The sequence below is a fragment of the Lepus europaeus genome, chromosome 13, assembly GCF_033115175.1.
Source record: "Lepus europaeus isolate LE1 chromosome 13, mLepTim1.pri, whole genome shotgun sequence".
Lineage (NCBI taxonomy): Eukaryota > Metazoa > Chordata > Mammalia > Lagomorpha > Leporidae > Lepus > Lepus europaeus.
Window position 1 is genome coordinate 66,867,967 of NC_084839.1, and position 26,356 is coordinate 66,894,322.

Below are 26,356 nucleotides of genomic sequence, written 5' to 3' on the forward strand. Positions count from 1 at the left end.
AATCTATCTAAAAACCAGGGGAAAGGATAAGAATGAAACAGCAGTTCTTCTAAGGACTTCACTAACAATGAGGCAATGTTTGCTACTATCTTGGGTTTCCCAATAAATTCTTTGCCATCCAAAGACTCAATAAATACCCTGCCGAAGGATTAACCTTAATGCTAAAATTTGTGCTAAAATTTGAATTTAAGCTTAGGTCTTTCTGACCCCAAAGCCTTTGCTCTTATCCACTATCCTATACTCTCACACTTCCCATTTTAATTCCAGATAGGCTATCATTTTCCTCAAATACTGCAAATGGAGTTGGGGCAACAAGGCTGAAGCAAATGTTATTCAACAAATGCACTGAAGTCGGAAGTCTTCGGAAGGAAAATACAAGGTCACAGCAGATGCTAAAGTATTTAAATCACAATAGACTTTATTCCTCACCATAATCATACAAAGCTCTCTTTAATTTGAAGCTTGCTAGCACTTTCAGGATGAGAAAGCAGACCACAAAGATCTGTATCCCTTATGCACAAGTCCAGTACCCAAGAGCTCTAAAAACATTTCACATACTTCACGTCAAGACTCAGCTGACAGCAAAACTTGGCTTGACCTGATGTGAGCTATATATTGCCTTTCTTTATTCCACTTAGTGTGAATACCCCTGTTTTGTTCAGAAATGTTCATTTGTGTGAATAAGGGTGCTCTATCAGACCCACGAATGCATTACATATTGTAAAAATATCTTTCTGAAACCTGAAAAACTCAGAATTCTGAATCTCATCTGGCCCAAAGGTTCTAGGCCTCCTATTGGCTTATAGTCCAAAGCAATTCAAAAAGAGTTTCTAAGAATGATAAAATCAGGGGCCGGCACTGTGGTGCAGTGGGTTAAGGCCCTGGCCTGAAGTGCTGTCATCCCATATGGGCACCGGTTCTAGTCCCGCTACTCCACTTCCAATCCAGCTCTCTGCTATGGCCTGGGAAAGCAATGAAAGATGGCCCAACTCCTTAGGCCCTTGCACCCACGTAGGAGACCTAGAAGAAGCTCCTGGCTTGGCACAACTCCGGCCGTTGCAGCCATCTGGGGAGTGAACCAGTGGATGGAAGACCTCTCTCTCTCTCTCTCTGCCTCTCCTCTCTTCTCTCCTCCCCTCCCCTCCCTTCTCCTCTCCTCTCTGTGTAACTCTGACTTTCAAATAAATAAAACAAATCTTAAAAAAAAAATGATAAGATCAGAGATACTCAGTCTTCAGGATTTTATAAGCCAGTAAATTTCTGAAAATATTTTGAGGACAACATAGGATGAATTTTTTTCTAAAAGCAAGTAAGGATGGTTACAAAAAAAAAAAAATTATCAACATCCTTTTAGAAAAGTAAATTTTGGCCAGCACTGTGGCTCACTAGGCTAATCCTCCACCTGCGGCACAGGCCCCCCGGGTTCTAGTTCCAGATAGGGCACCAGATTCTGTTCTGGTTGCCCCTCTTCCAGTCCAGCTCTCTGCTGTGGCCCAGGAAGGCAGTGGAGGATGACCCAAGTGCTTGGGCCCTGCACCCGCATGGGAGACCAGGAGGAAGTACCTGGCTCCTGGCTTCGGATAGGCTCAGTGCGCCGACCATAGCGGCCATTTGGGGGGGTGAACCAACGGAAAGGAAGACCTTTCTCTCTGTCTCTGTCTCTCTCATTGTCTACTCTGCCTGTCATAAAAAAAAAAAGTAAATTTTATCATCAAAAGCGCAGAAAAGCCTTAATTCCACGCAAAGGACAATTCTTTGAATTGAATAAATTTAATGTTATGAAACCATTATATGATCTTTGTTTCTTATTTCGCAGGCTGGTGAAATTCACCAGGGACTAGGGCTGCTCTGATCTGAGGCATAGAGCCCAGCTGGCTACATAAAACTACTTGAAGGAATTGCTAAAAATGCAGATGCTCAGGCTCCCTTGTTAGGTTATGATTTGAATGGTTTGAGGGTGGGGCTTCCAATTTTTTTTTTTTTTTAAGGAAACTCCTGGGCTGTTCAGGATGTGCAGTCAAGCTTCACAGCCACTGGTGTAGTCCACAGGACTTAATTCTACCTTCCTGTTCCTATCCAGACTCTTTTCTCAGGGCTTTCTAGGGGACAAGGGCAGCAAGACTTGAGTATTTCTAAGCAGGGAATCTGCCCAACCCACTGTTTGTCACACAGTTAGTCTTCCAAACAGTCTAGGCAGGATCAGTTGGTCAGCTCAGAACCTGAGGCTGTTAACAGTGCAACAGCAGAAATCAGTCAGCTGACAAGCAAGAAAAACTTGTCACAGCAAACCTCTTCTAGGAAAAGGGGTGGCTCCCAGAGTTTCCCTCTCTTTAATCCCCAAATTCTGCATTTGATGTTGAAGTTCAGCGCAGGTATCCTTGTCTTTAGCCAAAAATACGTACTTTAAAAATATATTTATTCTTTGAAAGGCAGAGTTACAGAGAGAAAGGGATATCTTCCATTCACTGTTTCTCTCCCTAAATGGCCACAATGGCCAGGGCTGGGCCACGAGCCAGGAACTCTATCCAGGTCTTCCACGTAGGTGGCAGGAGCCCAACGACTTGGGCCATTTTGCCATGCTTTCCCAGGCACATTAGCAGACAGCTGGATCGGAAGTGGAACAGCCAGGACTAGAACTGGCACCCAAATGGGATGCCAGCTTTGCGGGCAGTGGCTTAATCCATTGTGCCACAATGCTGGCCCCAGAAAAATGTGTATGCCAGGTCTATGATTTTTGCCTTAAAAAACAGAGTCCATAGCACATTTAATGTTATATGAAACAGACTACGTTCTTCAACATTTTAATGAGATACAATAGTTCTAGTGATTTCTCATTTTGCAAAAGTTCCTTTTATTCTTTCAAATTATTATTTTCTTTAAAAACCCAAAACTTTAGGGCCGGCGCCGTGGCTTAACAGGCTAATCCTCCCCCTTGCGGCGTCGGCACATCGGGTTCTAGTCCCGGTTGGGGCGCCGGATTCTATCCCGGTTGCCCCTCTTCCAGGCCAGCTCTCTGCTATGGCCCGGGAAGGCAGTGGAGGATGGCCCAAGTGCTTGGGCCCTGCACCCGCATGGGAGACCAGGAGAAGCACCTGGCTCCTGGCTTCGGATCAGCACGATGCGCTGGCCGCAGCGGCCATTGGAGGGTGAACCAATGGCAAAAAGGAAGACCTTTCTCTCTGTCTCTCTCTCACACTGTCCACTCTGCCTGTCAAAAAAAAAAAAAAAAACCCCACAAAACTTTAATGATAAACATAACTAATACCTTTAAAACACACATAAAGCGGCCGGCGCCGTGGCTCAACAGGCTAATCCTCCGCCTTGCGGCGCCGGCACACCGGGTTCTAGTCCCGGTTGGGGCACCGATCCTGTCCCGGTTGCCCCTCTTCCAGGCCAGCTCTCTGCTGTGGCCAGGGAGTGCAGTGGAGGATGGCCCAAGTCCTTGGGTCCTGCACCCCATGGGAGACCAGGAGAAGCACCTGGCTCCTGCCATCGGAACAGTGCGGTGCGCCGGCCGCAGCGCGCTATCGCGGCGGCCATTGGAGGGTGAACCAACGGCAAAAGGAAGACCTTTCTCTCTGTCTCTCTCTCTCTCTCACTGTCCACTCTGCCTGTCAAAAAAAAAAAAAAAAAAAAAAAAACAACACACATAAAGCTTTCAATCAAATAAACAAAGCCATTTACTTTTTTTTTTTTTTTTTTTTTACTACTAGGCCGTTCCAAAGCAAACTGCTAAGTGATGGGGAGGGGCGTTAGGGTTAGGGAGACAAAAGGGATGGAAATAACTCCTGTTCTCATGGGGCTAATCACTAAATCCTCCTTGATTGGAATCCTCTGTCTTCCTAAACTGAGTTTAACAGTATTCTGGCAGTGAGGGCTGAATCTTTCATGATTCGCTCCATAATGTGTTTCCTATACTCCAAGATCAAACAAAGCTTTCTCCTGGAACCAGATGTATAGAATCTATATTTAGTAGACTGCAGTGGCTCTTAAAAATGTCTGGACCCGCAGCATCACCTGAGAACTTGTTAGAAAAGCAAATTCTCAGGCCCCACCCAAGACCTGAAACTCCAGGGTGGGGCCTGGCAATTTGTGTTGTAATAAGCCCTCCAGGGGATTCTGAATCACACCCAGGTATGCAGCAGGGAGAAAAATGTGTTTCTAAAGCAAAGGATTCTGTATATTCCATCTTTTTTTTTTTCATTTATTTTATTTTATTTATTTATTTTTTTTTTTGACAGGCAGAGTGGATAGTGACTCTCACAGAGAGAAAGGTCTTCCTTTACCACTGGTTCACCCTCCAATGGCCACCACGCTGTGGCCGGCACACCGCGCTGATCCGAAGCCAGGAGCCAGGTGCTTCTCCTGGTCTCCCATGCCGGTGCAGGGCCCAAGGACCTGGGCTATCCTCCACTGCACTCCCAGGCCACAGCAGAGAGCTGGACTGGAAGAGGAGCAACCGGGACAGAATCCGGCGCTCCGACCGGGACTAGAACCCGGGCTGCCGGTGCCAGAGGCAGAGGATTAGTCTAGTGAGCCATGGCGCTGGCCAATGTATATTCCATCTTATATGAAATAAAAACATCCAATTACGGTCGGCGCCATGGCTCAACAGGCTAATCCTCTGCCTAGTGGCGCCGGTACACCGGGTTCTAGTCCCGGTCGGGGCGCCAGATTCTGTCCCGGTTGCCCCTCTTCCAGGCCAGCTCTCTGCTATGGCCAGGGAGTGCAGTGGAGGATGGCCCAAGTAGTTGGGTCCTGCACCCCATGGGAGACCAGGATAAGCACCTGGCTCCTGCCTTCGGAACAGCGAGGTGCGCTGGCCGCAGCGCGCCAGCCGCGGCGGCCATTGGAGAGTGAAGCAATGGCAAAAGGAAGACCTTTCTCTCTGCCTCTCTCTCTCACTAGCCACTCTGCCTGTCAAAAAGTAAAAAAAAAAAAAAAAAAAAAAATCCAATTAAAAGACATAATCTTCTTAGTATTATCATTCTGTCTCCAGTGTGTTTTGTGTTTTATGTTTTGTGTGTGTGTGTGTGTGTGTGGATTAAATAAGACAAGCCACAATCAGAGATTTCATGTCAAAAGTATACTCCTAGTATCAGTCCCAGATAGCATGATCTCCTACAATACTGTTTACCCTCTCTTCTACCTCAAATTCTGAAAAAGGATCTTGGCACCGTCAGCCTCAAGCACTCTGGAAATTCTACAATGAAACATCAAGTAGGTCTGAACACACCAAGCTTACTAAACAAAAGTAGAATCACTTGCTATATTTCTGAATTACATTCAACAGGAAGTTAAAAGTTCTTCACCTTTATACTTCCAAGCTAATACAACAAAACCAGAATACCCCATTCTACAAAAGCTTCCAGCCAGGCTAAGTTTTACTGCATTACTTCTTTCTGTCCTGGTGTGCACATTCTGTATATCTGCAAGGCTGCAGAACTAAACTTGTTCAATATGAAAGCAAAGGCCCCCTGAACACACAGATGGTGAGTGTAATACCCCAGCAGTAGCACCAAAGCCTAGATTAATGACACTAATAACACCATTAGCAAACAAAAGTAAACTCTTATTAGATGATTACATTATCTTCTGCTCCTGTTTATGCTAAAATCAGTATATTAAAACTTCATTTTGGGGCCAGTGCTGTGGCATAGCCTGCAGTGTCAGCACCCCATGTGGGAGTGGGTTCGAATCCCAGCTGCTCCATTTCCGGTCCAGCTCTCTGCTATGGCCTGGGAAAGCAGTAAAAGATGGCCAGGTCCTTGGGCCCCTGCACCCATATGGGAGACCTGAAAGAAGCTCCTGGCTCATGGCTTTGGATCAGCGCAGCTCCGGTCATTGTGGCCATCTGGAAAATGGAACCAGCAGATGGAAGATCTCCCCATCTCTCCTCTCCTCTCTCTCTATAACTCTGCCTTTCAAATAAATTAACAAATCTTAAAAAAAAAAAAAAAACCTTCATTTTCCTGAGACCACTTCATTTTAAAGAGTGGCCAAAATAAGTCTATAGTCCAAGAAGCACCTGTTTACCAAAAGCAGGTAATTCTCATTCAACTATTTCAAAGCACAATGAAATGCAGAGAGCATTGTAATTATTTGTGTACAAGTAGCTAAACACATTAAACTGAATAAAATTAGCACAAAGGAAAACCACAGACCAATTTCCATACCACAAATATAATTTCAAATAAAACAGGAAAATAAAATCAAGCAATTTACTTAAAAATGAAACAAAACCACTTTGCTCAAATTGGATTCAGCCTAGAAATTCACAGTTTAATATTAAAAAAAAAAAGCCGCGATGATCACCTCCATAGTTGCCAGAAAGATGTTTGATAAAGTGTAATACCCATTTTTACTAAAACTAATTTTAAATAGGAATAAACATTTTTAAAAAGGTATAAACTCAAGCTCCTTTATATACTGAACAGGCTCACAAAATCATCACTCTCAAACTTTTAATGCATTCCCATTAAAGACAGGGCAAAAAAATTAGAAATATTAACTATTATGACCACTATTTCAGTTTGTTTGAATGCTGCTATCCAATGTAATTACTTAAGAACACAAGAGGTATACTAACTATTGGAAAGGAGGAGGCAAGATTATTTTGACTTGCAAATACAAGGATTTCATTTTTCACAAGAGGAAGAATCAACTGAAAACTGTTAGAGCGGTCGGTGTTGTGGCAGAGCAGGTTAAGCATGGCTTGCAATACCTGCATCGCATATGGGCACCAGCAGTTTCAACTGGAGGCAGAGCTGGAACTCGAACCCAGGCCTTCCCCGGGCCAGTGTGGTGTAGTGGTGTAGTGGGTTATGTCCTGGCTGCTGCACTTCCAATCCAACTCCCTGCTAATGTGCCTAATAAAGCAGCAAAGATAGCCCAGGTACTTGGGTCCTAGCAACCATGTGGAAGACCCAGATGAGGCTCCTGGCTTTGGCCTGACCCAGTCCTGCTAGCCCAGTCCCTGCCTTTGTGGTCATTTAGGGAACAAACCAGCAGATGGAAGATATTTCTCTCTTTCTCTCTCACTCTGCCTTTCAAATAAATAAAGTCTTTGGAAAAAAAAAAAAAACTATTAGAAACTGTTAAGATCTTAGGTTGGAACAATGACATTGCATGTTGGAGTGTCTGGGTTCAGACACTTACCACTCACAATTTCAGCTTTCTGAGACCAGCTTTCCCTGGTCATCCATGTGGGAGACCTGGATTGAATTCCTGGCTCTGGCTTCCACCCAGCCTAGCCCAACCCCAGCTGCTGCAGACATGTGGGGAGTAAACCAGTGGATAGGTGCTCTGCCTGTGTTTGTGTTTCTCAAAGTTTTTGAAAACAAAATATCCAGAGCTAAATGAGAATGACTATAAAATAAACACAAAAATCAACAGCATTTGTATAAACCAATAGCAACCAGTTAGAAAGATAAAAAGGGGTCAACAGTTGTGGTGCAGCAGGTTAAGCAGCCACTTGTAATACCAGCATCGCTATTGGATTGCTGGTTCAAGTCCCCACTACTCCACTTCTGATCTAGCTTCCTGCTAATGCACCTGGGAAAGCAACTGATGATGGCCCAAGTACTTGGTTCTCTGCCACCCAAGTGAGAGACCCTGAGGGAATTTTTGGTTCTTGGCTTTTCCCTGGCCCAGCCCCCTCACTGTTGTGGTCATTTGGGAAGTGAAGAGGCAGATGGAAGATGGCTCTGTCTCCCCCGCTCTGAAGTTCTTGGGAATAAACCTAATAAGTGTATAGAACATAAAACAATTTATTGAGCGGTGTTTAAAATTACTAGAATAAATGGATGGAAATGTTTACTCGTCCTAAGCTAATCTAAAGATTCAGTTAAATTCTAATGCGACATCTAAAAAACAACGTTTTGAAAACTCAACAAGTTGATTCTTGTTTTAGGTGGGGTAATAATTGAATGAGAATCATTAGAATTCTTTAAAGAAGAAAATATGAAATGAATTAAAATAATTTAAAAGCATAGAAATAAAACTACCAATGGAAGAGAGAGTCTGGAAATAATCTGATTAATTTAAAAGCTGTGTTTCAAATAGAAGAGAGAGAAAGTATACATGATTTTAAACTAATGTGGGAACCAGTTAGCCATTCAAAGCAGAGGATCCAAGGACGAACAAAAACAGACGGTTCCCCTTCACACAACATTAAATACAGAGAAAAGTTTAAAATGATTGCTTTGGTAAAAATAATAAAATAATATTTTTAAGCTCAGAGTAGGGCTGTATATTTTCTAAGAAGACACCAAAGTGAAAAAATGGATTGAGGACAGCACAGAAAAAAAAACCCTACTTTTACTCAAGATAAAAAATAAAGTGAAATGACAAAATACTGTGAGAAAGTATTTGCAACCTCGATGACAGATAAAAGGTTTGTGTCCTCAGTCTACAAAGAAATTATAAAAAATTACTAAGAAAGATAAATGCTCTAATAGAAGATGGGCAATAGAGAAGCAAGCAATCAGCACAACAATGAAAGCAACCAGAAAGTGGGGTGTAGCTCGGTGTTAGGGAGGCTCCCACGTTCCACTCTGCAGATCTGGGTTCACTTCCCAGCTTCAGCTACAGACTCCAGCTTCCTACCAGTGCAGACCCTGTGAGGCAGCAGTGACAGCACAAGTAACGGAGTTCCTGCCACCAACACGGAAGACCTGGATTGCGTTCCCAGCTCCCAGGCCAGACCCAGCTATTGTGGGAATCTGCAGCGTGAACCAGCAGATGGAAGCTTTCTTGGTCTCTCAAATAAATAACTAATTTCAAAGGAATTAGAAACCAAAGAAATGTAAACTGAAACAATGAGATTTTCTGCTCAAAGACCAGCAAAGGTGACAAATGTAGTGGGGAAACTGGCGCCTTCACTTCTACACTGGGAGTATAAACTCAAACAATGTTTCTACAGTATAATTTGAAAATTTATATTAAGAGCCCCAAGATTGTTTTCTACTCTTTTCATCCAGAAATTCTACCAGAAACTCGGCCCAAAAATAATTGCTAAAGTCTGTCAAAATGTGTGCACAAGGAGAATCACCATGGGGTAGCAATGGTTAACTTACATTTACCCATTAAAATGATGAGGAGGAGCAGATGTTTAGCCTAGTGGCTGGGATGCCCGAGTCCCACACTGAAGTGCCTGGGTTCAATTCCCAGCTCTGGTGCCTGACTCCAGCTTCTTGATCTATTATTGCAGATCCTGGGAGGTAGCAAGTGATGGCTCAAGTGACTGGGTTCCAGATACCATATAGGAGATAAGAACTACAATCCTGGCTCCTGACTTCAGCTCTGGCCTGGCCTTGGACATTATGGGTATTTGGAGAGTAAACCAGTGGACAGGAGCTCTGTCTGTCTCTATCTCTGCCTCTCAAATAAATAAGTAAAATTAAAATTCAATGACATAAAATAAAATGGTGATGGATGTCAGGATATATTTACAGCCAAAGAAATATGCCCAAAATATTTAAGTGAAAAAAAGACTATATAGTATGATTCTACCTTTTAAAATGCTCTATGCATAAAAAAAGTCTAAAAAGCACAAAACCAGAATGTTTTGTGTTGTAAAACTAAAGATCATTTATCTTTATATTTTGTCTTCTGAAATATCACAAAGAGTATGTTTCCTTTATAATCAGGGAGAAATCTTATTTCATTTCCATCTGTTTTCTGGGGCAGGCAGATAAGACACTGCTTGGGATGCCACATCCCATATCAGAGTGCCTGGGGTTGAGTCCTGGCTCCAGTCCTGATTCCAGCTTGCTCCCAGTGTATACCCTGGGAAGCAGCATGTGACAGCTCAGGTAGAGACCCAGACTGAGTTCCTAGCTCCTGGCTTCAGCCTGGCTCAGCCCCAGTCCTAGTTGTTGTGAGCTTTTGAGGACTGAATCAACAGATGGGACACCTCTGTCCACCTGTCTCTGTCTCTGTCTCTCTGCCTTTCAAGTAAATGAAATTTATAAACTTTAAAATTAAACACGGTTTCACATGTGTCATATGTAGGCTTGCAAGCTTTATCAACCCACTTCTGACACGTGTACTACACAAAGTTGCCCTACCTTTATTCTTTTAAAGAGTCTTCCTATAGCACCAAGGAGAAAAACAAATTAGGTAAATTTAAAAAGATTAAAAGGTGTTTGCAATAAAATAGCATGTATGTACCTAAAAAATACTAAAATGACTGCGGTCTGGAAACATTTGACTTAGATTGTTTTGTTACTCAAAGTATTTTAAAAATATACAAAATAAACAAAAGAAAATAAAAAGCTGCCTCCTGCTTTCTAAGGGGCTACTTTTTCAATGTGTGCTGATATTGTTCTCTATTCATTTGGAAATAAAAGGATAACAGCAGGCCGGTGCTGCGGCTCACTAGGCTAATCCTCCGCCTGTGGCGCTGGCACTCCGGGTTCTAGTCCCGGTTGGGGCGTCAGATTCTATCCCGGTTGCCCCTCTTCCAGGCCAGCTCTCTGCTGGGGCCCAGGAGTGCAGCAGAAGATGGCCCAAGTGCTTGGGCCCTGCACCCACATGGGAGACCAGGAGAAGCACCTGGCTCCTGGCTTCGGATCAGCGCAGTGCGCCGGCCGCAGCGCACTGGCTGCAGCGGCCACTGGAGGATGAACCAATGGTAAAGGAAAACCTTTCTCTCAGTCTCTCTCTCACTGTCCACTCTGCCTGTCAAAAAAAAAAAATAATAAAAAAATTTAAAAAAAGGATGACAGCTCTTCAAATTCTTCTGTTTTTAAAATCCCTTTATCATAATCTCATTTAATTCATCCATTGACTAATTTCTAAAAGGTAATACGAACACATAATTCAAAAAACTTAAGTATGTAATGATTCAGATACGTGGAGGAATATGGTAAAGTCTCACTCATACTCCTGTTCTGCAGATAAACACTTTAATTGCTTTCTTATATATTATGTCAGAATATCCTTTTGCAAGTACACATGTTATGTGACTATTATTATCCTACACTTTCTTTCCCCGAAAGTAGCATACTCTACTACTACACTGTACCTTGTTCCTAAGAGTTCTCTACACAGGATATAGCTCTTCCTCATTCCTCTTTCCAACTGTACACTATTCCATGGTTTGGGTATGCCAGTTTACATAAGCAATCCCTTATTGATGGATACCTAAGTCATTCCTGTTCATGCTATTGCAAACAATAATGCATAATAAAGGCAGAACCACTTATGTATGCCAACTTCATTTCTTAAAGTGGTTCAAGAGACTAGAGCATCACAACATCACGTATTCACTAGGTTGAAAAGTCAGCCCCCCTTCCAGTTCTCATTATGTAGAACAACATGTAGCAAATCACTTCCTAGGACAAAGTAACTGTACTCGTAGGGGATTTACCTCATAAAAATAAAGTGACTAAATGAGTATAAATGAAAATAAAGTGACTAAACAGAATACCCAGGATGAACCCATCTGCAAGTGCAAAACCAAATGGAAGATGTACTGAACAGTTGGCATGTGTCAATTATCTTGCTAGATGCTTTATTAAACATTATCTATGATTGTGTTACATAGGTATGTGAATTGGACAAAGGCCGTGAAACTCTAGGACTGCTACACCCTCATATTCTTCTGGAAAAAAAAGAAAAGAAAAACTGTCTCCAAAGACTTCTTATTGTATATGCTATAGCATAGCATTATCTGTCTATGTGTAAAACCAGTCCTACTTCTTTGGTCACAAGCAACTAGATCAAGGCTTAGTGCCTCAGTCAAAGACAACACACAAGTTGAACTTGGGGGAGATCAAAATCAATTTTTGCTTGGCTCAAAATTCTGCCCAATAGGGATGGCTCCATTATAGAACGTGATAGGTCAATCCAACCAGATACTCCCTCTGAGCAAATACAAATTCCTGTGAACAAAGTGAAAGAGGCAGTTGTCCAGAGCTCAAATTCTATCCTGCTATGTTCATGTTCTATAACGGTCTGGAAGCTCTAGAGCTATGAGAAAATATGGCTGCTGAGATGATTTCTCATTCAGGTGTATAGTTAACCTCCATCACCAAAGGTAATATGTGTGTGCCTCTTCCTTGCGACCCACAAGGATCTAACACATCATATCACCACTTTTGAAATTGGGAAATAAGTTCAAAAGTCCAAGAGCTTGACCAAAGTCATTCTGTTGGTAGATGGTAGGGCCAGAATTCAAAGACCACTTCAGTATGACTGTTCTACAATATTCTGCCAGTTACATGGGTAAGTGGCCTCAAAATCAACAAATGATAGGTAGAGGTTAACATAGGTCAAAGTAGAGACTCAAAGTGAAGAGTTAATGCACAAGGGAACACAATGTTCTGAAAGTATGCTTGGATGTGAAATGGGAGAGGGCACACCAGGTTTATCTTGTCAGTTTAATTTATAATTCCAACCTGGACCTCTCTCCTGAGCAGATTTAGCAATCTGTCTTTCCTACTCAAATATAAGGCCCACAGGGCAGTGCCTTAATCTCTGGCTTGTTTTCAATGATCTGAAGCAGAATATGACTATAATGAGTGGTTAAAAATATTTGTTGAATAAATATGTTAACAAGTTATCAAAGAAATTAAAGAAACATTCCACAGAATATGGCAACCAGGAAATGATCTCTAGATTCTCTTATTTGCAGATCTCATATTTGTAAATTTGCCTCCTCACTAAAATTTATTTGTAACCCCAAAATGAACACTCATGGAGCTTTAACAGTCATCCATGGACATGCACACAGCAATGAAAAACTTGTCATTCTCTGCACATGTCCCAAACTAAGGTCAAACAAGACAATGCTGAACCTTCTTACTCCAGTTCTCACACAGAACACCAGAGAACAGAGACAGTAGGGGGCGTTGCACTGTAGTGCAAGAAGCTGCGGCCAACTGGACAGGGCTTGACTACTAACTCTAGCACCTCTTAGTGGGGCAACCTCAGGCGAGTCCCTTAACACTTCTGCACCTCATTTCCTCCTGTAAAATAAAGATCCAGGGTTTTTAGGACCCAATGTATGTACGTACATATATGTATATATGTACATACTTTCCTTAGGAGCAATGGTTTACTATTTGATAATTAGGTGTTTTAGGCAACTTTACAGGCCATACTACTGTGAATAATGAAAATCAACTATAATTATTTATAATGTAATAACCAAGTTAGAAAAATATAATTATTTGAATGAGGTAGAGGCAGTCTTCAAAAAGATTCTGAAGAAACCTAACTTCATCAGGCACATAAGGGATGGAAAAGGCTTTCAAGGAGAGCGAACAGCACCTACAGAAAGCCGCCCAGATGTACAGAGGAAAACAGGTTCAGGAAACAGCACCTGGCCAAGGCGAGAGCAGGAGACGAGACCAGACCACAGGGCCTCTATGTTTCCCTGCACCACACACACACATGCAACTACAGCACTCTTTCTCTGCATTTAATTCTTGGTTGATAGGTCAAGGTCTTTAGGGAGAAATGATACCTATAATCCTGTAAGTTTGTAAATGAGTAATTACCAAGCACAAATATACCTGAAAAGACTGTACAAAAATAACTTTGGTTTTCAACTACAGCCTATACTAACTCACAGTGTGAACAATTCACAGATTTGTAATTTGTTCTGGGATTTTCCTTGATGGTTGTTAAAAGTCTGTCATCAATTCTTTTTATTGTTCTAAATACTAGGTATTTGTTAGGATGGTTTTAAGATCTTGTTCTGTTTAGTGTGATTCATCAATAAGGCTCAAACATATGGTTCGTCAGATGATGTTGCTACTCAGAGTAAACATTCCCTGAATCCACTCTAACAGGCTTATTTCTCTATATACAAGATAAAATCTATCTATAGTTAGATACAGGGAAGCATAGTGTACGTATGTGAGAAATAGGATAAAGAAAACAGTAAAACTTTTTCATAAAAGCTTGCAAAATTGTGACCAAAACACAATAAACATGTTAAACTCACAGCTTACATTTCTCCACTGACAACTAGGAAAAGTCATTCCAATTTATGTAAAGTCACAAAACTAAGCATTGTAAGAATTTACAAGGTTTTACACACATGTTCATTCCTCCTCTGCACTCCCACATACAGCCTAAGGAGCTTATCAATCTTATTTCAATATTTCAATTTCCTCCAATCTCTAAAACAAAACCCTTATTGTCTACTACCTAAATATTTTCAAACCTCTAAAATCTCAATAAAAACTAAGAGTGGTGAGTTAGTTTTCCTCGCAAAACTCTTGGCATAATTTTATTTAGGCACAACATAGTTTGGGCTATTGTCTAGAAACATATGGCAAGAACCAACACTACGGGAAACCAGATACATTCACACTATGAAGGTGAAGACACATTCTTAGTGAAAGGAGAAAAGGAAAAGTTGTTTTTACAGATTCAGGGCTGTTATTACCCATTCATAGGTTAAGTGCGACCAAATTATGCTGTGCTGTACAGCCGCAGTGCATCCGATGCTTTATGACTAAGTAGGGAGGCAGGTCCTTACTTAGACTTCACACCCTCAGCCACTTCAGTTAGGCTGTTTAAAGTACAATCCAATTCCATCTACTTAAAATAATAACCACGATAGTCATACATTTTAAATGGCTTGCTGCCAGTAAAACCTTTTCACCTGCTTTTTCAGCAATTATCGCCAAAAGAACCGTACTGGGACACGGATTCTAGATAATGAGCAAATGCCGTCTTAAGAAAGCCAACAACAGTTTAAAACTTAACAGAGCCGATGAAAGTTCCCCAACCTTGCAAAGCTCCCAAGTTCAGTGGATTCTGCCTCTCTCAAGTTCTTCTGCTTCCCTGGCGTTCACCTCTGGGCTACCTGGAAGAGGTGAGGGGGGAAAACGTTAGTTTCCAAGAGATGAGGATGAAATTTAGAGGGTGGGAGGGGGTGAGGGATTCAGTCGCAGAAGGCAAGGCAGAAGATCCGGGGCCGAGGTCTCCATCCAAGTCCAATTAGCCTACCCGGAGTAAGGGCTGGGGGAGAGGGCGAGGTGGGGGGAGGCCAAGAGACGCGGATCACGCGCGGGGGCCGCCGTGGGGGAGGGGCACCACGCAAACTCCTCCCGCAGGCGCGGCGCGGCGACGCAGCTCCGTGGATTTGCCTCAGAGCGTTGAGGGTGTAGTAAGAGGGCTCAGAGCCCGGGGATCTCAGGGGAGGCGGCGGCTGAGGGTGAAGGGGGGCACAGCACCTGTGCGGGGAGGGGAACGGGACCACGGTCCCCTAGGGTCCCCGAGAGGCACGGGTCACCTCAGCGGACGCCCCCTTATCACCGACGGCCACGATGAGGGACCCCGCGAGACTTCCCTCCCACGGGGGCTCGGGCGGCCGCGCGACGCCCCGCAGCCCCGAGCGCGGCCGAAAAGGAGGCGCAGGGTGCTCCCGGAGCTGGGAAAGCTGCGCTTCTCGTGGGTCCCTTCCCCGGCAGCCCGAACCCACCTGGGCTCACCAGAAGTCCTTCCTTCGGATCGTCCTCTGCCACTCCTCCGAGAGCCTAAGCCGCCGCCGCAGAGGTCGCCGTCGCTCGGACAGTCTCGGCCTCTTGTACCAAAACGTGAGCCACAGCAACAGAGAACAGCCAGTACCACTCGCTTGGTTGCCTCTTTAGTGCACACTGGCTCCTCACCCCGCCCCCGAACCCAACCCATTGGTTGCCGGGCACCGCCCCATTCGTTTATTGGACACAATACCATGCCGCTCAGTCATCTAGAAGGGCTTATGTGGTTTGTATTCGTCTAAATGTTAAACAGTGCCCGCCCACGCCCTTAGAAGTTCCAGCCTCCGATTGGTTTTAACGTCTGTCTTTCAGCCTCCTCTGTCCTTTTCTTCAGGATGGAACGCCTCCTTGCGGGAGACAGTGCCTCTGATTGGCTCAAAGGACGATACGCTCGTTCTGGATCTGCATTGGGCTACCGACGCGTCTGGCCCACGTGGGGGAGGAACCCGAGGCGCAGTACCTCTGGGTTTGTTTACACAGGCTCCAGCTCTGGCTTCGTCCATTGGCTGAGCGGGCAGCCATTCCCACCGGTTCTTGCCACTCAGTTTAGCAAGGAGGAGGGCGGGGGCAGGCCTCAGCAGGATTTCCCCAGAGCTGTCAATTACCAAGGGAGGAGCTGTGAGCCGAGCTGGCCTGAACTTGTCGCTCAACTCGGTCGCCGAAAGCAACGATGGTTTCAACTTGGCGCTAAGCTCGGTCGCAGAAAATTAAGAAGTTGGGTCCTTGAGAGGCTTGGAAGGAAGTCAAGGGACGCTCCCAGAGTTCTAGAAACAAAATTAACTTCCTGAGCGCTTAATACAATTAAAACCTTACTCCCTTGGATTTAAGATGTCCAGTCTTTGCTTCCTAAGGACTTTGAATTTTATCCTTTAGAAAGTGGGGGTTTCTTTATCGAACTCCCGCAGCTTATCCAGCTAGCAATATACGTGACACGAAGTAAAGGCTTAGGAAGTGGTTTCAGGATGGGGAAGTAAATGATGAAAATGGGGGTGGGCTTTGTGGCACAGCGGGTAAACTGCCGCTTGGGCTCACGCATCCCATACTGCAGTCCTGGATGAAGTCCTGGCTGCTCAGCTTCCCGCTAAAGCACCCTGGAGGCTGCGGGTGATTTCTGCCACCCACATGGGAGACCTGCATGGAGTTCCAGCCTCCTGGCTTCAGCCAATGGGGGTATTTAGGTAGCAAGCCAGCAGATGGAGGACCTGCCTGTCACTCTGCCTTTTATGTAGATGAAAATAAACATTAAAAATGAAGAGAATTAAACTCAATGAAATAATAGTATTAAGTATATACTTTATATATTAAATAATAAGTAAATACATAAATCATTCATTCACTCAAAAAGTACGATGGAACATCTGATAGGATGACCCAGACTGTGATCTAGGCTCTGGGCATATGCGATGAAAATCAACAATGAAGATGCTTGTTCTCTAGTAGGGGAGACTGACAAGGAAGAGTGGCCAATGAATAATAAGATGCCATGTTGTCACTAAAGGCTACAGAGACAAATAAAACGGAGTTATGGAATGGCTTGGGGAATGGCGGTTTTAAGTAGAATGGTAAGAGTAAGGGCTGTTTGAGGACAGCACTGAACAGAGATGTGAGCAGTGGGAAGAGGGCAGGTGGTCAGCAGGGCACTGCACACCTCCAGACTCTCCATCCACATTGCTCCATGGACTTGGAAGTTCTTTGTCAGGTTACATCCATTTAAGACTGCCTACTCTGTTTTAAAGCTTTATTTGATTACAAATCGTTCTTTGGAATCCAATGGTGATTGGTTCTGGGACAACTCTAGGATATTAAAACCCAGAGATGTTTGAGTCTCTTAAGTCAGTCCTCTGTACACAACAAATTTACCATCTTAACTGTTGAAAGTATGCAATTCAGTAATATTAGGTAATTCACACTGTTGCCCAATCATCTCCACAATCCATCCTCATTAGCCCTAACTGAAATGAATCTAAGAGGCAACAATATGAGTACTCTTATTGTTCCCTTTTTGCAAACAGATAGAGGTGGATTAGTCAGCTACTACGTGGTGATGCTTTATGTTCCTGCAAAGGGGGAACAGACTTGGATGTCTACACTGATGACACTACAAGAAGAAGGGATGAGAGATGTAATACATACATAATCAGGATGTCCATACCTGAGGCTCCCAAGCAGGTCAAAAAAATGTCTCGAGAGCAGCCACAGAGGTGACTGGCTTTGGCTTTAAATGTGGTCAGTAGGGGTGGGAGGGGACAGACAGGGGCAGGAAGCGACACTGGGGTAAGGGTTTTCAGGGACACACTGGGACTTTCAGGGTCTGAACTTTCCCAGGGAAGACTCACCAGCTTTTCTTACTGGCTTGTCTATATGTGAGGCAAAAGGGGGAGAGGGACAGTGGGGATGGAAAGCTGTCATCAAATACCTATAAAAAATGGAATTGGGCTCTCGATTACACAAGTTTCAATTCATCTAAAACATTTGCAAAGCAGGAGCGAGAAAGGGAAGATCCTAAAAGTTTCCAGAGAGAAACAGGTCACATACAAACCAGCAACCTGGAAAGCAAGTTGAGGCCCACTGAGTGTGAGAATGAAGGAGTTCATCTGAGTCAAACTGGGGAAGGCCCCCAGCAAACACTATTCCGTTTGCCCAGGATAGGGGCTCCAAAATGCAGCCAAGCGATTGGAATGCACAAACAGAAAAAGGGGGAACAGGAGGCCGTTACCACAGATTGCCTGTTACAATCACAAGTTAACAAAGGACAGCATGAGCTGCTGAGTGGTTCTTGTCTGCATCCTGTGATGCATTTGGCAGAAATAGCAATAAGGAGATCATGTGCTTTTCTTGAGTTATTGAAGGGAATGTATGCTTTACTTATTTACTGCCCAAACGGTGTCAGCTAGTCAGCAACATTAACCAATACTTTAGGGTCTTGTGTGACTAAGGTATCAAATCTCATTTTCCCCCAAGCTAGTGATTTTTAGAGAGCCTGAATCTTATCTGGCTTTAAATTCCTTTGTCAAAACAAATCAGGGATCAGAAGAAAATCAGACTCTCTATAGACAACTTAAGACTCAAATCAACGTAATAACACCTTCAAAATTCTGAGGGGTAATTATTTCAAAACCAGACATCCATATCCAGCCACACTATCAATGAAGTCTGAGGGTGGAATAAAGCACTTTCCAACAAGAAAGGTCTCAAGAAATTTACCTCTCAGGTACCCTTTATCAGGAACTACTAGCGAATGTGCATCACATGAGGTGGTGTATATGTTTTGAATGTTCTGTATATGAAGATGTGTCACATCTTAAATGCCTGGCCGGGGGAAATCTGCCCCCCTCCAGGAGCCAGCAAATTCTTAAGAGATTGCAGAGGGCTCAGCTGGGAGCAGGCCTTTCCTGTGTGGAGTCATCAATCCGGTGCTGTACTTTCTCTACCCGACCTACAGGAGAGACGCAGGTCTCCTGCTTCAATCATCCTAGGGCCACGAACCAGGTAACTAGAGGCCATCTCCACAGCTCGCAGCCCTCCCAAAGTCATTCAGCTTTACCCACAGTTATCTGAACTGCTTACCCTGTCCTGCCTTTCCTGAAAGCCCCAGTTAGGCTTGTAGACTTTCCCTGGTTCCTGTTTGCTGCCACTTGGCTAACATGTGGCATTTACCCTGTGACCCTGAGTGGCATGTGGTGACCTCCTTCTCCAGGACCCGTGAGTGTGATCAACTTTGTTTTTCTGAGCCTCTCTTGAGTCTCCTCTTGTGGCCGCACCTGACTGACTGTCTCACAGAAACACAAATCAACTGTCACCATGAGAAAATAAATCAAGACACGAAAGGTATATAATTAAGGCAAGGAGGAAGCTCAAAAAGAGAGAATGAAAGGATAAGACCCGTGTGGCAGGCCTAGGGAACATCTGTCTGCAGTGGAGGGGAGAACTCAGAGGGCTTTGGCAGTGATGTCCTCCGGGAAAAATGTAAGTGATGCCACCTATAGGAGGGTCCTTAAAAAGTTCATGGAAAATGAAATTAAAATATGTTTATTTTGATCAAAAAACTTTGAAATCCATAGTTTTTTTTATAATACACACTTTCCATGAACTGTTTTTTAAGATTTATTCGTTTATTTGAAAGAGTTACAGAGAACGAGAGAGAAAGAGAGAGAGAGAGAGAGAGAGAAAGAGAGAGAGAGATATATCTTCCATCCACTGGTTCACTCTCCACATGGCTGCAATGGCCAGAGCAGAGTCAGGCTGAACCCAGGAGCTTCACTAGGGTCTTCCATGTGGGTGGCAGGGGCCCAAAGACTTGGGGCATCTTCTACTGCTTTTCCCAGGCCATTAACAGAGAGCTGGATCAGAAGTAGAGTAGCTGGGACTTGAACCGGTGCCCATCTGGGATGCAAGCATTGAAGGCGGCAGCTTTACCTGCTAGGTCACAATGCAGGCCCCTTCCATGAGCTTTTGAAGATCTCCTAGACTCATAGTAGATGAATATATGGTCATGTTGAGGATGAGTTAGTGATAAATGCATAGAAGACTAAGAGGGAATTATTAGCTGAGGAAAAGAAAAGAAAAGGCACATTGTCATATTACTCTCCATGACTTGGCTGCTAAAAATGTTGAGAAATGTTGCTTTAATGGTGGAAAGAAGGGAGACTGTAACTTGCATTATCAGTCTTATGAAATCTACTGATTTTATAAACCACATGTAGGTATTACTTTAGTGAAACACATTTAATTAGAGAACTCCAAGGTGTGACTATGGTACAACCCTGTTTATGGTGTTTGTGTTTGCAGCGTTCTCCCTGCTGGTATTCACTCTCATGTTTCCAGCTCCCTGACCTTGTTTTAGGATCCTGTTACTTGCCTCTGGCTCCCTGCATGATGGCTAGGTTTGGCTGAGTTACCAGGGCTTTAACACCCTTCCTTGGACAAAGATTTAGTATGTTTCCTCCAAGTGCAAGTCCTGGGACTCTGGGTGGCTCCACTGTCAAGAGGAGCTAGACAGAACTTAACTGGCTTTGGTAGGTTCAAAACATAGCTTGTGGGCAAAGCACTCCTTCCCACATTTATGTGGCCTGAAGTTAAAAGGCAGAGATCAGAATCAAAAGCAGAAGTGTAGATAATACATCAGACAGTTACAGTAAGGGGGAATGCAGAGAGAGGAGCCAGGTGGTAGAGGCAACATGGGATGAGTGGAAAGGGGAAAATCCAGGAATAAGAGGTGGCAGATGACACTAGGATGGGCCTTGGTGGGATGATACCGGATGGGCCATACTAAGGTTTGGGTCCTGGTCCTGTCATTAAGACCATTAACAAGGGGCCAGCGCTGTGGCACAGTGGGTTACTGCCCTGGCCTGAAGCGCCGGCATCCCATATGGGTGCCGGTGTGAGACCCAGGTACTCCACATCCAATCCAGCTCTCTGCTGTGGCCTTGGAAAGCAGTAAAGATGGCCCAAGTCCTCAGGCCCCTGCACCCACGTGGGAGACCCAGAAGAAGCTCCTGGCTCCTGGCTCCTGGCTTCGGATCGGCTCAGCTCCGGCCGTTGTGGCCAACTGGGGAGTGATGGAAGACCTCTCTCTCTGCCTCTCCTCTCTGTGTAATTCTGGCTTTCAAATAAATAAATAAATCTTTTTTTAAAAAAAAGACCATTAACAAATCATCTATTATTTTTTCTGGATTCATGGTGGGTGGCACTCTTTTGTTCCTTTTGAAGTTAGGCATGCAAATATGGTAAGTTTCTGCTGATGAATTGTGAACAGATGTTTGTGTCATTTCTGGATAGGTATTTTCAAAAGCCTACATATCACATGCCACACCTTTTTCCTATCCTAGCAATCACGTTGCAGGAGTGAGATGGCGCGTTTATCTGCCTGAGTCTCCTAAGTAACTACAATGAGTAGAACCCCTGCTGACCCATGTTGAACATACATATGAAAAGAGTGCCAAGCTGTTGTATTAAGACTCAGAGATCTTGGGCCCTAGTCTACAATGCCTGATACAGTTCACAAAGCATCAGAGCAATGAATATAAGGCAAAGTCCTCGAGAATTCAAGACACAAAAACCAAGTTCCACTCAAGAATCCAAAAGGCAGGAATAGAGCATCAAATGATAGCAAGGACGAAAGTCAAGAGCAGAGAAAAACCGGATTGGTGTGAGAACAGTTTGGAGGTAAAACTCAAAGAAGGCTAATTAATTCCTAGGAAAGGAACCAAGTTAAAGTGAGCAACATTTATCCATCTTATTCTCTCAGTCCCAGTCCACAGGGTGGTCTGCTGGGCTTGAAGGCTCAAGGTCACAGGGGCACAAAAACATTGAGGCATCTTTACTACAGAGTTTGTGGAACTTCAGGTTGGTAGTACAGGGAGATGTAGGAACATATGTAAGGTGCTCTGATTTGAGAGGGAGCAAACTGCTGAACACATAACCTGCAATGGTGAGGATTGCTACAAAGACACAATGACGTATGTCAGTGACAAATTCTCATTGAACTTTTGGGTGAGATGCAGCATTTGGTCATCACTGTGTGTAGTGGGCAGTGTTCAGTTGGGCAAGGATGTGGCTTCCTCACCTGGGAGGAAAACTTGGGAACAGGCAAGATGTCAAATGACTAAATTTTCCATGGACAAAGATCTGATTACTAAATTGGCTGTGGAGATGTAGGTAGGAGCTAATATGGAAACTGTCCTTATTAGAAGATTGGGTCAGACACACTCAAAGCAACACTGAGAGTTGATAATGATGCATGGATTCCTTGGACTTTCCAGTCACTCATCTGGTGTGGAAGTCTCAGGTAGCAGTTATGTACAAGGAAGTATTTTTTTAAATATACAAGAGCTTTATTTTTAAAACTTTAAATTAGCAACAGTTAGAGGGGAATCTTCTTTAACTTGAGCTTTTCTTCTACATTTGAAAAGTATCTCATCTTTGTAAAAATTTCCTTGGCCTTTTCAAAGTCATCTCTGACAATGGAGTCAATCTCTTTCCTGGCAGCTTCACTTTGAGCTTCTGCGAGTTTTTCATTGATTTCCATTATTTCCATGAGGAATTGCTTGTCCATGTCATAATCTGTCCCTTCAGGAATCTCTGCTCCATGGAGCTTTAGCTGAGACCTCTGGCTGAAGAAATCTGGGTGGACAAGACGCTGTAGCTCCTGATCCCTGCGCTGGAGCTCCGTGGTATCAACTCTGAAGGAGCGGTTGCAATCCATGGGGCTGAAGTAGTCTCAAGCTCGGTTAGGTGCTGCAGCACGCGGTACTGCGGGCAGAAGAACCCGTCTCCCAGCCCAGGAGCCCCCAGGATGCCGCAGTTCCAACATGCGGGCGAATTACTTCTCACCTGCGAAGCAGCAGTGCAGCTTAACAGTCTCCTTCCGGGGACCCCTGCCAGCCACAACTCCTGGGACCTCCAGCTCCACATGTGGCCTGCGGCCGGTCTCTCCACCGGTGGGGAAAAAGCCAGGAAGTAATTTTTGATTCTGACCTTTGATGACCATATTCAAGGTAGACAGAACTGGTCAGAGGGCATGGTGACAGAGCATCGACTTGTATACTGTCCCCTGGGTTTTAAGGAAAGAGTTTTCCTTGAGTTTCAGCTGCTGAGAGTATATGAAATTGAAATCTCAGAACATTAAAAAGAGGCAGCCTGCCTGGTGTGATCAAGTTGCTCTGAAAGTGGCAGTTGTTACAGGCTAGGATGGGTTGTGTGTCCTAGCCTCAGATACCAGGAAACAGAGCCTCAAAGCTGAAATTTCCATTCTCTGGGATAACAGTTGACTTCAACGAAGGTCAGCTTCTATGAGAAATGGACACAGGCTTTCTGTTAACAGACCTGAAGTCTTTCTGGGATACAGTTGCCCCCATAGCTTTTCTATAAGCTAAGAGTCCAGAGAATATAAAATGTCAGATGGCCTCAGACAGGATCAGGGCAGAGAAAAACAAAGCCTGCAGCTCCAGGTTATAGAGCAACTTCTAGAGACCTAACAAATCACCTTGCTTTCTAAATGAGTCAGCTAATGATGTGGTCATGGCTGAAAAGGAGTGAATGAGCCACTGGTTACATCCATTGCTCCCCAAATATGATGACGAAATCTGTTGATGCCTTGGCAGTACTCACAGGAACATTTTACTTTAAAAGGCCACTGGGGTCTGGCTGGGGAATTGGTGTTATGGTTTGTGAGAGGCATCTCGGCTTCAGAACAGGGAGTCTAGTAGATGAGGGGCTGGCGCTGTGACACAGTGGGTTAAAGCCCTGGCCCGAAGCGCCGGCATCCCATATGGGTGCCAGTTCTAGTCCTGGCTGCTCCACTTCCAATCCTGCTCTCTGCTATGGCCTGGGAAAGCAGTAGAAGATGGCCCAAGTCCTTGGGCCCCTGCACCCACGTGGGAGACCTAGAAGAAGCTCCTGGCTTCTGGCTTCAGATCGGCACAGTTCAGGCCGATGCAGCCATCTGGGGAGTGAACCAGCGGATGGAAGACCTCTCTCTCTGTCTCTACTTCTCTCTGTAACTCTGTCTTTTAAATAAATAAAATAAATCTTTTTTTTTTTTAAGAAGAGTTATGATGGGGTAACCCCTCAACTCTGTAAGTGGTGTGTATCTGGAACCCCAGGCACTGGAATGCTAGGGAGTTGATACCCTGGGGCCAAAACAAGGCCAATAGGAGGCAGGTATGCATCCTTCAGGAAATGTTTTGGTATTGGCCTCCAGGTGAGAGAAGCCAAAGCCCTCAGACATTGTGGGCAACATGTGACTGATAAACTAGTTCTGGAACACTGCCTCCACAACAGCTGAAATTAAGTGGTCTTTCTTAAGAGGTCTACTTCCTCCTTTACTGCTGCCTACTCCCACCATTTCAATCTCAGCAAAATTGTTTTCTCTTTTCCTCTCAACTTTTTTTTTTTTTTTAAGGAAGGTAGGTCCAGATAACCACAGGTTTTGTATTGCTAAGTTGAGTATGCAAGGATCTATAGTCCTTCTACATCCATCTCCACACAGTGCTTAACTCTTCCTGTAAAGAAATACTGTAGGTAGGTGTTTGGCCTAGCTGTTAAGATGCCAGCATTCCATACTGGAGTGCTTGGGTTCTAGTACTGTTATGCCCAGTTCAGTCGACCCCAAAGACCACCAAGGAGCCGATACTGCTGTAAAGCACACGAGAGTTTTATTGCAGGTCCGGGCCTGGTCTCTCAATCAACATCGACACAGCGGGTCTGAATTGAGAGCCCCGACCCTTCAGTTAACAGGGTTTTCAGAGACATTCTATACATCATGATACCATTTAGCAAATCATCTCATCCCGCGGGAAATTCAAAGGACATCTCCTAGAATTGATCAGTGCATCCAGTGGTGGGAATGGACCTACTAAAGGTGGTTGGATGGCTTTGGGGTTGATACCTTTTGAATTGATTGGCCGAAGCATAGGGTCCGAGCTGCTGGGGTGTACCTGCTGAACTGCAGGGTCTCGGGTAGCTATCAATCACCTTATCTGCCCTGAGAAGACACCAGGAACTCTAGGTATTTCTCTGTTATCTGTTAATCGGCTGTTGCTAGGGGAGTTTATTGCAAGGTGAGTTCATTTATTTACTTTTAGGAACTTCTGGCTTAGGGTTCAGGGCCTGGTCAGGCCCAAGTTACAAGATGGAGGCCTAATTTAAAATAGTTACACCTTGATCCAGGCTCAGGTCTCACAGTACCAGATGCTAATGCATATCCTGGGAGGCAGTAGGTAATGGCTCAAGTAGTTAGGTCTTTGCCATCCGTGTGGGAGACCTGGATTGAATTCCCCCTCTCATCTTCAGCCTGGCCCAGCTGCAGCTGTTACAGTCATTTGGGAAGTGAACCAGCAGATGGGAACTCTGCCTCTGTATTTGTTTCTCAAAAACAAACAGAAAATAAATATTGAACATATTCTTTAAATATCACTGCATTGATTTAATGGAATATCAAAATTTTTTTTAAAAGACATTTTTATTTATTTGAAAGACAGTTACAGAGAGAGGTAGAAACAGAGAGAGGTTTTCCATGTGCTGGTTCACTCCCCAGATGGCCACAATGGCCAGAGCTGAGCCAATCCAAAGCCAGGAGCCAGGAGCTTCTTCTGGGTATACCATGAGGGTACAGGGGTTCAAGGACTTAGGCTATCTTCTACTGCTTTCCAAGGCCACAGCAGAGAGCTGGATTGAAAGTGGAGCACCCGGGTCTCCACTGATATGTTGCACCAATATAACCAGCACCGATATGTGATGCCGGCACTGCAGGCGATGGCCTTATCCACTAGGACACAGCACCAGCCCCTCATTTGTGTTTTAAAGGCACTGGGGGTGGGGGTGGTGTGGCAGGCGCCATGTCTGGCCGGAAAGGTAGCAAGAAGCCCCTGCAACAGCCCAAGAAGAGGCCAAAGAGATGGATGAGGAAGATAAGGCTTTCAAGAAAAACAAAAAGAGGAGCTAAAAGTGAAGGTGGGGGGGAAGAGCCCCCCTGGCCACAGGTGGAATTAAGAAATCTGGCAAAAAGTAAGCTGGTCTGGCCTGCGCCGTGGCTCAATAGGCTAATCCTCCACCTGCGGTGCCGGGACACCGGGTTCTAGTCCCGGTCGGGGCGCCAGATTCTGTCCCAATCGTTCCTCTTCCAGTCCAGCTCTCTGCTGTGGCCCGGGAGTGCAGTGGAGGATGGCCCAAGTGCTTGGGCCCTGCACCCCATGAGAGACCAGGAGAGGCACCTGGCTCCTGGCTTCAGATCAGCGCGGTGCGCTGGCCACAGCGGCCATTTGGGGGTGAACCAACAGCAAAGGAAGACCTTTCTCTCTGTCTCTCTCTCTCACTGTCCACTCTGCCTGTCAAAAAAATAAAATAAAATAAAA

General features: G+C 44.5%; 1 protein-coding gene and 2 pseudogenes across 3 annotated transcripts in view; 1 reads left to right on the plus strand and 2 right to left on the minus strand.

Moving 5' to 3' along the window:
* PAIP2B (poly(A) binding protein interacting protein 2B) overlaps positions 1-15,610 on the minus strand; it is a 38,811-nt gene extending 23,201 nt beyond the window's left edge. Inside the window, exons 1-2 of one of the 3 annotated variants that reach the window (XM_062209621.1) lie at positions 15,456-15,610; positions 14,751-14,827 (exon numbers count right to left, since the gene is read on the minus strand). The gene's annotated coding sequence lies outside the window, so the exon portion shown is untranslated. Of the gene's footprint in view, positions 1-14,727; positions 14,828-15,445 lie in introns of all 3 variants that reach the window. The other 2 variants (XM_062209620.1, XM_062209622.1) reach the window with 2 other exon arrangements.
* A 6,755-nt stretch (positions 15,611-22,365) lies between these two features.
* LOC133772359 (iron-sulfur cluster co-chaperone protein HscB-like) lies at positions 22,366-22,916 on the minus strand (annotated as a pseudogene).
* Positions 22,917-25,840: 2,924 nt separating this feature from the next.
* Positions 25,841-26,013, plus strand: LOC133772446 (translation machinery-associated protein 7-like; annotated as a pseudogene).
* Positions 26,014-26,356: the final 343 nt, after the last annotated feature.